General features: G+C 35.3%; 1 long non-coding RNA gene across 1 annotated transcript in view; it reads right to left on the minus strand.

Moving 5' to 3' along the window:
* LOC148658169 (uncharacterized) overlaps positions 1–12,499 on the minus strand; it is a 47,086-nt gene extending 34,587 nt beyond the window's left edge. Inside the window, exons 1-2 of the long non-coding RNA XR_015940544.1 lie at positions 11,497–12,499; positions 10,533–10,638 (exon numbers count right to left, since the gene is read on the minus strand). This is a non-coding gene — a long non-coding RNA (uncharacterized LOC148658169). The remainder of the gene's footprint in view (positions 1–10,532; positions 10,639–11,496) is intronic.
* Positions 12,500–12,753: the final 254 nt, after the last annotated feature.

A 12,753-nucleotide genomic window follows, 5' to 3' on the forward strand; every position in this document is an offset into this window, starting at 1 on the left:
AGTATACATAGAGAGTAGGTTAAGTAGGTCTCTTTATGCTGACACCTGGTGCTCCACACCTGAAGAAGGCTCCACAGCCGAAACGTGTTTCTTTTCTACTTTTCAGGATAGAATAAACGTTGTTCCTTTACACAGAAATTAGGGTATTAGATAAAACAGTTTAGGGGAGCTAAGCTTATATCAAGCTTTGAAAATGACTCTTTCAGAACCCCTGGAGACAGGGAGCTACAGTATGTGCCCAACAAATGGACCCAGATTTCCAGTAAGCCAACGTCTGTCATCTGACTCCATGAGGACTTGAGGGGGATAGTACAACATGTAACCAAGAGGGATATGTGACAGGGGTTTCAAAGCTAGACCCAAGCCAGTGATATTTTTATTGCTTCTGGCTACTTCTGCTCCAGTTTTATTTTAATGGCGGTTGTGGCATTGATGAGGTATTGAATATAATTCAGGGAGGTATGTATAACCAGGAACGGTTTGCAATTAAATTCCCTGGGTGTTTGTTTAAAAACCTGTCTGTTGCAGATTTAAAATTCTATTACAGCAGTCAATTACATGTTTTTAAACTTACAAGTAATGAGTGATTCGATGAAAAATATACAATGTGTAATGAAAACACCTGACTAATAGTCTAGAAAACTACTATTAATGGCCTAGGAACACATTAAGAAGTATTTCCATAAAACAGCTGCCTTAAATATGCAATTACAGACGCACTGAATTTGAAAATGCAAGACAGTGGTTTTCTTAATAATGGTCACACATAAACTCTTCTCCTAATTCCACTAAATAGCTCCTGATTTGTGAGAAATACTTTCTAAGATACTGTTTAATATTTGAAAGGTGATTTTAACAATGATAAAATTACCTCATCTCTATTTGAAAAGCTTCATAAAAGCTGTATGTTCTAGCATTAGCAAAAGCCTATGTGATCGTGGAAATGTACTAGTTTACAATCTTCATATAAGAAGGCACCGGTCTCTATGTATTTCAATAAATAATTGTCTTACTGTTTGTAAGAGATTTATATACTGTACTACAGTTCAATTTTTTGTGTGGAGAAAGGCAGTTTTCTTTTCAAAGTATTTGCTCCCCTTTGTGTTACAGGCAGCACATAATTGAATAAGGAATTTGAGATGAATCTATACTTCCAATTACAGAGACAGGGGAGGAAAATTGCAAAGAGAAGATTAAACACAATCTTGCAAACTATTGATCTCTTTTTTGTGATAGTTAGAAGGTCAGAGTGAATTTTAAGGAAAAAATATTTGTAATTTAAAAGCTATCAAGCATTTTACCCCCTTCAAATGTTAGTGAATGCAATAATCAGCAATACCAAGCAGGCTGCATACTGCTCTTTCTGAACATTAAGTATGTACTACTTCATGTGATCATAACAGCATGGTAATATACTCACAGAATACAGCGATGGACAGTAAGCAACAGTATAAAAGAATATAAAACCTTTTAGAAGAAAGTTACTGCTTTCTCTCTCTGAAAAGAAAGACATATGTCAGAAATTATATTACTACTTTTAAGAAAATAAGTGTATTGGAAGCTCCTTCTATCCGTCTCCTTGGCATCACTGAATTTTAACAAATGTTTAAAGCAGCATCAAAAGAAACTCATCTCTGCTATCAGAGCTTTTGTACAAAAACAACAACAGTGTATCGACTGTTTATCTAATGTGCAACTTCAATTAAAGTTTTTAATACACTGCTGTACACCAACTTTTGTGTTCCTGGTACATGCATGTTCTATGAACGTTAATTAGCTATAATGTGTTTTCTGTGTCTTTCTTAATTTTTGAGCTGGTAAGCCATAACTGCATAAAGTACAGTTCTAGTTGATGTACAGTATATTGCTGCTCTGTAAATTGTATACAGTCACTACTTTATGTATGCTCAAGTTATTCTGCAAGTCTAGGAACAAAATCCAATACATTTTTCCCCATCTTTCCAGAAATAGTTCAGTTGTTTTTGGAACCAACAGGAGGTCTAGGTCAACTAATAATTTAAAGAAACATTCAAGACTGCAGACTGTAAAGGTCATGAGTGATGAACAGTCTGGAACAGTCTTGTTTGCTAGTTGGATGAATTACCTGTGTTTTGGTAAGTTTACTGTATTATATAAGGTAAAAATGGCATACTTTTAAGACTAAGTGTTTCAAAGACTTCAATATGTACTAGCAAAACAAAACTCCAATGGCACATACTCAGGAGTCACAAGAGAACTAAGGACTGAAATTGTGCCAGAATACAAAGTTGCTATGACAACAGTTCCATGTGACTGCTCACAAATACGTGCGGCATGTGTTTCTGCAAACATGTGTAGAACTTGTATTTCTTTTGTTACTTTAAAACCTGTAACTCAGTACTGAAATGAGAATCTTGTAGTTAGTAAGCATAACTGCTGCACTGTGAGCCCATAATGAAAATATTTCACTTGGGAACGGATCCCGACAGTTATTAAATTGCATGACTAATGACCTTCATTTTGTTTCTAACCTTGAATTTAAATGAACAAATGTGAGAAATACATTTGTGATATTTGTTGTTAAATTGTGTTTGACTCAAGCTACAAGTTGATTTCTTTGCATTAGACTGAGGAAAAATATTGAAAAAGATCTTTGGTAACTTTATAGTGTTTTGATTCTTACATAAGGTGAGATTGGTTCCAGAGTTACTGTAGCAACTATTCAGTATTTATACTAGACATGGACAGAGAGGAATAAAAAAACAACATCTCAGGTTAAGATTAAATTGAAAAAAGAATAATGTTTAGTGCTCGTTGCATAAAATAGGTGGTGGTGCCAAAGGACTTTCAGAAAGATGGTCTCACTGCTTGTAGTAACAGCTGGGAGTAGGAAGAGGGAGCCACAGGAACAGCTTGATGGATTGAGAGCATCTGAATCAAAAGAGCATGCCAACTACTCTGAAGGTTTGCCAGATAAAGGAAACTGAAGCAGTTATTCCAATTTACTGCCCATGCAAAAATCTTGTAACAGATATTGATTTTTCTATCATGTTGACACAGTATGAACCTTTGCGGTGGGGGATTATCTTGATTCAATCCTGCGTGTTCGACAGCCACTATAAAAGAAGTGTACAATGCTAGAAATCTATTCATATGAAAATCATTCCATCACAGCTCTGTGAACTTGCTTTGAGAAATAAAATGTCTTAAAAGATCAATGTTTTGGAGGCTTGGTGTATTGCTACCGATGTGGACAAAGCCTTGTTGTATTTGGGGTCCATTGCAGTGGTTTGGCACAATTTCTGGAGTTTATAACGAATGCTTGGGAGGGGTGACAACAGTCAAATTGAATCAACCTCAGCTGTCAGTAATTTGTATTCATTTCTGACATCATTTCCTCACACACTAACTATAAATACTATACATCAGTCCTGTCTCTCCCTCATATACTGTTTGTTGCTTCCATCCTCCACCCAATCTCCACCTCTGCAGCTATCCCTCAATCGGTCTTCACACCACAAGGGGGTCCCAGCCTCCTTGTCCTGTGGCCAGCGGGTTTAAGCCAAATTAACTGTGACTAAAACACTATAATAACCATTCAATACACTTAACTCTTGGGTGTTGTTATTTCTAGTGAATAATTGTTTGGGAGAGGAATCTTTATTTTAGTTTTTTTTATTGTGTTTATGAAGTTTAAAATATACTATATATGTTCACAAAGGAAATGTTTTTTCAGTACTACAGATTGCTCTGGCCTTAGGACCAAATGTATAATTCCCATTCATTGAATCTTATTGCTTGAGTTTGGCTTCAGGCCCACCACTAAATCAAACCAATGTTCTCAAGCATAACATTATCGCTTAACGTCATTGATGTGAAAGAATGTATTAAAAAAATGTAGTCTTGAACATTTTTAAATGCACCATTTTACCAAAGCAGTGACATATAAAATATTTATTGCCTTTTTTTTTAAAGAAAAAGATAATGTAGTTATCTCCATCAACTTAGAAGAGCTGCAGAGAAGTATGTAGGAACAGCATTTCTCAGATTGACTTCTCCAGAACCATAGTGTCTTCTAATTGTCATTCCACACAAGCTAATAACAGGTTATCCACTTAATCCATTTCAATATTTTTCCCCTGTTGTAAAGAAGGTCCAGTAACTTCACTGCTTGAAAGGTCCTGGATGAACTGAACTAGGAAACACTGTAATAGGGTAAACGTTTGTTTTGCAAAAGAAGGTGAAATGGACCTCTGATGTGTAGCTTGCAGTGCCTCTAACTCCTTCTGTGAAGTAATTGCACTGCAGAGCTGACATAAGGAAATACAGTAGTGAAGGGGGAAGGACCAGAAGGCTGTCTAGGGAAAGTTACATACAGTGCTGCAGAATCTCAAATTATTCTGTCAGTACTCATAAACTATATATTTATACTAACAAAATGCTTTTGTTCCAGGAAAGTGTTTTCCAGAGTTTTAAATAAGTCTATTCTAAGTGCGAACCTTGACAAATTGTTTTAATTTACATTGTGAATCTACTGTATTTAACTAGAAGAGGTGTCTCCAACTCTGCCCAGGAGAGCCCCCCTCTGGTAGGTTTTATATTTAAGGATTATATGGTCAATTTCCAAAGGCTCCAGACAATTTAATTCTGAACAATTGCTGGCGATTTGTTAAATCATGCTATTTAGAGATCACTTGAAACAGAACTGTCAGCCCTCAGGGACAACCATTCTGTTAATTGACAACTGCACTTGCTTACTAGTTCCCAATCTTTAGAAAGATGCTTTAGAGTGACCTTTAACTTTGCTAGACTGGAGCTCTTGGGGACCACAGAGCTAGAGTCTTATACTGATTTCCAAGTTCAATGAGAATATCAATTAAAAAAATATTGAAAAAAATGCCCCTCTTTTACTCAAGAACAAAAGATCAGCTGCTATTATTTAAAGATATGTCAGTCCTAGAACAAGATAATCCCATTTTGAATTTTCTTCAACTTTTCAAAACAGTAAATGCTGATAATGTGAGAAGCAATGTTGGGCAAACAATTTTACTACACTAACGTTGTGCTGTTGTGTTCTTCATAGTCAGTCATCTTCCAAAAGCCTAACTTGAAATGACAACTGATTGTTTAGCTCAGAAAAACACATTTTAAGCTTTACTGTCCCTGGATATTTGTGAATATTCAAGTGATTGGCTATGTCATTGAAATTATTTTATGGATTGGATGTTTTAATGTAACCAGCTACTGTATATTACAAAGCTAGGAAGTAATAAAGCACATGAGATCAAAGACTAGACTAGATTACACTCACTATAATACTGAAGGCACACTTCCAACTGCAATATTAATATCAGAGTTTAAACCTGAATCTTGGACAAAAAGCAGGGAAAATGAAAAGGTGAATAATATTCAAACTTGTGTGAATGTATTTTTGTATGTAAATGTATTCTCATAACTGCACAATAAAACACCTATACTGTTGTTTGTGTCTATGGATAAGAATGAAATCATGATGCTGCAAAAATAATATGGCAAATATTTAGCATATAATCATAAAAGGTACATTATTCACTTTGAGAATTTTAACATCACTTGCTATGTTCACCACACATTTAAACAATTTAGCGCCTTATGTGATTTATATAGATCCCTTTAATATTGTATGTTTATAAAATTAACACTTCTTACACAATGGTGTGAAAAAAATAATTAGGCGTTACGGAAAAGCTTTCAAATGTATTCACCGGTACAATATACCTTATTACTTATTTCCCTACCCTTGTCTGTGACTACGTACTCCTTTGCATATCAAAATATTCCTCTCTAGTGTAGAATCACAGAAAAATCAATTCTCTTTTCTTCATCAACTACTACCCTTGAGATAGAAATGGTTCAATTCTTGGTACTGAATATAAAATGCCAATTCTGTTTCCTGCAGGAAACACAGTTAACGTTTTCTAGATATAAGCCTTTCATGGACACCATGAACTCGTTACTTTGATTTTAGAAAACAATGAAAATATCTCAACAAAGAATGACAAACATTGCTTTTTATTTCACTTTTGTCACTCAAAGCAACCACTATGTCACATTATAATGACTACTGCTAGGGTTTAAATTCAGCATATCCTGAATCCATAGTGTTCCTAATGAAATACCATCTTCTGGTTTTAAGATTGCTGTCCTTACTTTTCCCTAATGACGATTTCAATGACATAGTAGCCTAATTAAAATCTTTATACTGGTCTGAAATCCTCAAAATCACAACTGTAACATGATTTGCAGTAGTAATCTTTATTGCAACTGAAGTGCTAATATCCTAGATTTTACTTTACTTCCATTATGCACTGCATGAAGTTTACTTAGTGTAATCAGTCACATGAGGTTTATTTATGCATTAGTCCATTATTTAGTTCATATTATCTTAAGTCGTGAGCACCCCTAGCTAAATTGTGCTCAAAAGTCTGAAGGACGTACAGTTAATTCTGTATTCTTGCTTCACTGTTCAGTTAATACATATGAAATATAATTAATATAAATTTATGGTGAAAATGCTCAACTTCACTTACCACTTGGGAAAAAAAAAACATTCGTTTTTGCCACATTCCACAATCCCACAGTACCATGAACACAAATCCTTTTGTGGTGTCTGCTGTGATTGCTCTTCACTTATGGTAAACGCTTTGTAAACTAATTTAACTAGGCCTATATAAGTCTATAGCAAACTAAAAAAAAAATTAATGGAAAATCAGTATTTCTGAAAGCATCACACAAATTAATAAAAAACAGCTATTACAATTGTATTATAGTATATTCCATTGTTACAATCGCTTGCAGTTTCTGGACATAGTTTTGCTGAAACCTAGTCTTTGACTTGTAATACAAGAACACAACATACTTTCAATCCATCGTGAGCCAAAGATTAGCGGCAGAAGACATGAATACCTAGATTTCCATATAAAGAACTGTTAAATCTGCACTTAATTGTAAAATAATCAATCAGGAGACCCCAAATCTCTTTTAGTGTAACAAATGATGATCACCTCTGTGGATTGTTGCTGGACATATGGGTTTGACAAAATTCTGAATTGGATATGACCAAAATGCCAGAGACCAGAATGTAAAAATCTCTCTCCAGCTGATGGAAAGCATTATGCTTTGCACATATGAAGTTTTATACATCCAAGTCAAGAGGCTTCAGCTCTGTGTTGAAGCACTTTGAATTTTGTATTTAAATACAATTGCCTTAGTTTTTCACAGCACTGCTCCCAGCTATTGCTGAAGCTACAGTATCATTCCATTTAAAAAATGTTAAGAATCGCTTTTGCCCACAAGTCAGAGAATACTTGAAATCAATGCATCTCGGAGAGAATTATTCTGAAAGATTTACAGCAATACAATACCTAGGAAAGTGAGATAAACTAAATATAGATGGAAACGGAACACATCATGTTGACTGTTCCCTCTGACCAGAAGAGCACAATATCTAAAGGGGAAACTGTTTAAGATTTGTAACTTGTTTTTACACATTAAGACATCAAAGAACAGGCAGAAATGTAGCAGTATTTCCAACTGAAACATAAAATCGTGGAGCATGTAATCAGAACACCAACTGCAAAACTCAGAAGAATATTTATTGACCAAACCCTAATTATGCAGCAATTTACTGTATAATCATTTCATATTTTTGAATAGAAATAAAGCAGAAACTAACTTCTAAGAAAAAGAGAATGCCACAGATTTTCACATAACTTAGTGCTATCCTGGTAGCCACACTCACTCCACTGGCCTGGAGGAAAAAATTCTCATGAATCTCTCTCAGTCTCCCTCACACCCAAATAAGCTTCAATCAAAATGTGGTTTCTACTTTCTACTTTTCAGCATTGAACTAACTTGTTAAATTACTTTTTTATTCATTCTCCAAGAAGACCACTAGAGTTGAACGGAGAGGATTGTGTTCTGACCGGTATGAGGCAAGACATTGAAGTGATACCTGTGAAAAGTTACTGCAATATGGAAACACTAGCAATATGAAGGGAAGTGTTTGTTGAACACAAATTCTGTTACACACACACACACCTCTCTGCTCATTAAGGGCATGAAATACCTCTTAAAGAAAGATAAATAAATGGGAAAAAATAGCGGTTACCAAGCAAACTTGCTCATTCAGAGTGTCAGCCAAGCTCTGCAGTCCAGACAGCACTGGTTAGCTGAAGTTAGCTATGATTTCAGCAGGTTGGGATTCCCCAAATCAGACTGAGTGGACTCTAGTAGTCAGACAATGAATCTCTTCGCACTTTCTTATAATCTGTACCTAAAACCCCAGACTTCCCTGTAAATTTGTGAGGACATAATCTTAAGGGATAGATGTCTTTCAGCTCCCAACAGAGCATCTTGCTTAAGCAGTAAGTGAAAAGTGTTTATTGAATTTGGCGGGGTAATAAGACTACACTCCATATAGTTAAAATGCTTTCACAACTCATTTTATCTACACTCAAGTACTGAAATGACCTTTTTACCTCCCTCTCAAAAATGCTTCACACTTCAGTGCCGTAATTCACAAACAATTGCTAAACTGCTAGCAATTGCTAAACTGTGTGTGCCAAATAAGGAAAAACTATGTTTTAGAGATAAAAAGCTTATGACTTTAAATCAGTTTGTTTTAATACAGTACAGTAAAAACAAACTAATTGTAATTCTAAAAATAAAACTATAAGCTGAACTTAAAAAGATAATATAGTCACACGTAGGCACAATTCAGAAAATAATCCTGCTCCAGAATTTGTTTATTAATGGATTTAGACTACTAATTTTAAAGACTGGCATTATTCTGAAGTATATTTTCAAGTTTGATTTTCATAACCCTTCTTGTGGTTGTGTAAATGTATGCTATAGTACAGTTAAACGTAGCTGTAAACTGAGAAAACAGATGAAACGTTTTACATTTTAGAGACATTTACAGAAACTTGACAACTTTAACAACAACAACGCAAAAGTTTTTAAGAACAATTTAATAGGTTTATCACAAAAAATGTTTCCATTATTACACTCTTTATACAACTTTGTAGCCTTACTGGAATTTGGCAAGAAATTCAAGTTAAAAGAGATTGTAGGTAACTACCATTTACAAATGTGTCTAAAAACCTATATAAATTTGACAAACTCACTGGCTAACCTCCAGAATGATGTTGGAGATGAAAAAGAGTTTTGTTTCTTAATTTCAATTTACCTCAGCAAATAATCACTATACTGAAGTACCAATTCAGTTCTATTCAATAAAGGGCTGTAGGTTTGACTCCTTAAAGCTGTAGAAAAACAAGGCACTACAATGTGCAGTATGTCACTGAATATAGTGCAACAGGAGAGCAACAGATTTTTTTAAATGGGCAAAAAATAAAAAAGTAAAACATATTTCCTAGAATTATAACTTCTGTACAGTACATTAAAATACCCAGTGCATTGCAGATATAATCTGTTGCCCTAACATTGATTAACATGGCTCATTTACCCAGTAAATGTTTTATTCCATGCATGTACTTTAATATAGATTTTTATGTGATAAACAACTTTCTCTAAAACAACCATTTTGAACACAATTTAAAAAATATTTTTGTCAGAGGTAACAAAAAAAAAAGTATCTTCTGGCTGACCAAAATACTTTGGTTTAACCTTGAGTAAGAGAATTCAGTCATTTAATCTGTTCTGGCAGCGTCAAGAAATGAGTTTCCTCTTATGCTTGATTGGAGATGAGAATAATTTTCTGCAGCAGTGCAATACCCTTCTACAAATTGATTAACATTAAAACTCTCTGAGGAGGTGTTTCATATTAATTCTGCACTTGGTTTACACAGGTAGCATTCTACTGAAAATCTGCAAATTCCCCAAAACGACTCCTACTTGTAGATCCTTATCTTCAGCTTTCCACCGTTTTTACCCATCAGAGGGAACTAGATTAGGGAACTCATAGGCTGTGCTGGAAGCATGCCAGCATGTTAAACTAAAATCTCCTGTTACTCTTCAGTGCTTCCCTAACAATTCCAGATTCTGCATCATTTTGAAGTATTTTAAGTGCTGAGTAGCCCTGCTTTAGGAACAAGTAAAAGGATTATTCCATGCTGAAAAGAGAAGAAAGGAAACCTTCTTTAGGTGCGGCTCTACAACCAAAACGTTGCATTTCCTTTCTCTCTTTTCAGCATGGAATAAACCTTAACTTGTTCCTTTGCAGCCTATGCATGCTGACACAGCAACCTACTTTAACTATTTTGGCCCTGCTTTAGATTGGCTATACTGAAAGCTACAGCCAACATGCATCACAATCGAATTGAATGGTGGGGGGGTGGGAAGAGTGAAGTGAAATGCAAGGTTTGGCCTTCTAGCATGATTCTTGCAGTGCTGGGGTTCTATTTGTGTGGGGTTTGTATGTTCTCCTCTAATTCATGTGGGTTTCCTCCCACAGGCCAAAGACATACTGCTAGGTAAATTGGTTTCTGGGAAAACTAGCCCAAGGTGTGAATGTGCGCGTGTCTGTGTTTGTGTCTGTTCATATGCCCTACCCTGCATTGGACTGACATCTCGTCCAGGGTCTACCATGCCTTGTGCCCATTGCATGCTTGGATAGGCTCTGCATCCCCCATAGGATAGCCCTGAACTGGAAGAAACCTTAGAAAATAGAAGGATAAATGCTGCTTAACTTGATAAACATTTTTTTTCATGTAACACGAGACTGTCAAAGCCAAGTCTCCAGTCAATGCTGAGGGCGTACTGCAGCACAAAAAGTACTGTATTGCAGCTATTGAAATTAGAAGTAACATAAAAATAAATGTTTACAATGTTCCTACTATATCTGTCTATTTGCCTTAATTACAGTATATATGCTTATAAGGATTCCTACAAAATGTGATTTTCTTATTTGACAAATTCTAAGGTCAAAGCTTTTAGCCACAGCATGTAGTAAATGAGTTTAGAAAATGGCAGCAAAGCAGCAACGACAATTCCAAGTTCATTGAATTTGTTACCCTCAACCTAATTTTTCAAGTTGACAAGAACATCACTTATCAACAGAGGCAGAGCAAACTATTAATGCCAAGTCACGATTGTGATCTGAGATGCGTCTACAGCATCAGCATGCAGTACATGGTCTTAACTTATGCAACAGCTACAGCACATGTTCTTTGAAACTGTTTTTTTCTTAATATAACAGGCTATTTACAATGGAATTTTTAAAGAGATTTAAAAAAAAAGTCCAAAAGCACAAAGTAAATACAGAGCTCTTTCTCACTTTCACTCCCACTTTACAAAATGATTATTTAATTTCAGTGGTTCTCAGTTTTAAAATTCAGGCACAAAGATTAATTCAGTATCATGTAGAAACCTGGCTCTATCCTGAAGACCTATTCACATATAAGTACAGTACTAACTGGTGTAAAAAAAATTATGAAACTAAAAAGAAAACAAATGAAGTTTCAGGGAAAAAATATTGTTTTACAAAGCAGAGGAGACCATTCTTAACGTACTTACCCAATGGTATAACAGCAATGTAACAGTCCATACATGTCATTCCAGTCTCGTTAAGTTCAAGCATTGCTGGTCGTCAACAGTATTCCGCTTCACAGCTCTTCGAGACACTCGTCTTTTCTTCATGATACAGTATGCGGTGTAGTACACTTTTGCTATTGGTAGACAAAAAACAGCACCACAAATCCATCGTTTATTGTCCGTGGTATCCTCAACATAAGAACATAGAGCTAAACGTACAATAGAATGCTTCAATGTATAATATTTAAAACGTGAAACTTTACTGCATGCGATATACTGTAAATGGGGATTCCAATACTGGAAAGAAACAAGGTATTGTGATACAGTACCTTTCTTACCTACAGGGTACGCCTTCAGACACCTGAACACGTTGCAGGCACTCGTTGCAACTTGGAGTTCATTACAATATCACATTTTACTTTGAGACACATAACACATACTGTATCAAATCTTTTCCAGCAAACTAACAAACACGTACAGTGTTCCAGCTTATCGGTGTCATTTTCATACCTTGCTTTCAATTATCCTCTACAATACGTACAGTATCATTATTAATAAAACAGCAGCGTTTATCATGAGTCTTTTCTTACACCGTTTTCAACAACGGTGAATTGCACCGAGTTTGAGGATTTAGTACGCATCCGCGTATAGCGTAATGCGGTACGATCTAGGGATAGTTACTGTAGTACGCTACTTTCAGTTGGTTGCAGTTGTTCTGATATTACTCCCAAATAGCAATTTTCCTGATTAAATACCTTTTCATTTTAGTAGTGTGTACCCAATCCTCGTTCTCAGGGCCCCGTCATTGCGTTTTTTTTTAAACTGGGCTCTGTTACCCAGCTGAGTATTTAATTGAACTACTGTACAAGTTCTGTTCATTTGAACTCCTTAATCGGTTTAAGCTCTTAAAAGGTCAGTAGATTTAAATTAGCAATTACATTTTCTAAGGGGAAATACGGTATTCTTTAGCCCTAACAACGACATATTTCTATGTAAGTAAACTAGTTCGTTTAAATTCAGTTTCCCAGGTGAATAGCTCTTTAAAAATAAAGCAGGATGAGAAAACCTGCTGGATTCCATGCATTCCACACGTAATGTTTCATCCTGACAAGTTCTTGTGTTCATTATTTATGCTCTGTTTGGTGAGTAATTCATGGTATACAGTATATCAACTATGCTAAATCACTAAATTTGGAAGGAATTAAATAAATTCATTCCTCTACATAAAGTTATTTAACG

The sequence above is a fragment of the Lepisosteus platostomus genome, chromosome 7 (assembly GCF_059453375.1).
Source record: "Lepisosteus platostomus isolate fLepPlt1 chromosome 7, fLepPlt1.hap1, whole genome shotgun sequence".
Classification (NCBI taxonomy): domain Eukaryota; kingdom Metazoa; phylum Chordata; class Actinopteri; order Semionotiformes; family Lepisosteidae; genus Lepisosteus; species Lepisosteus platostomus.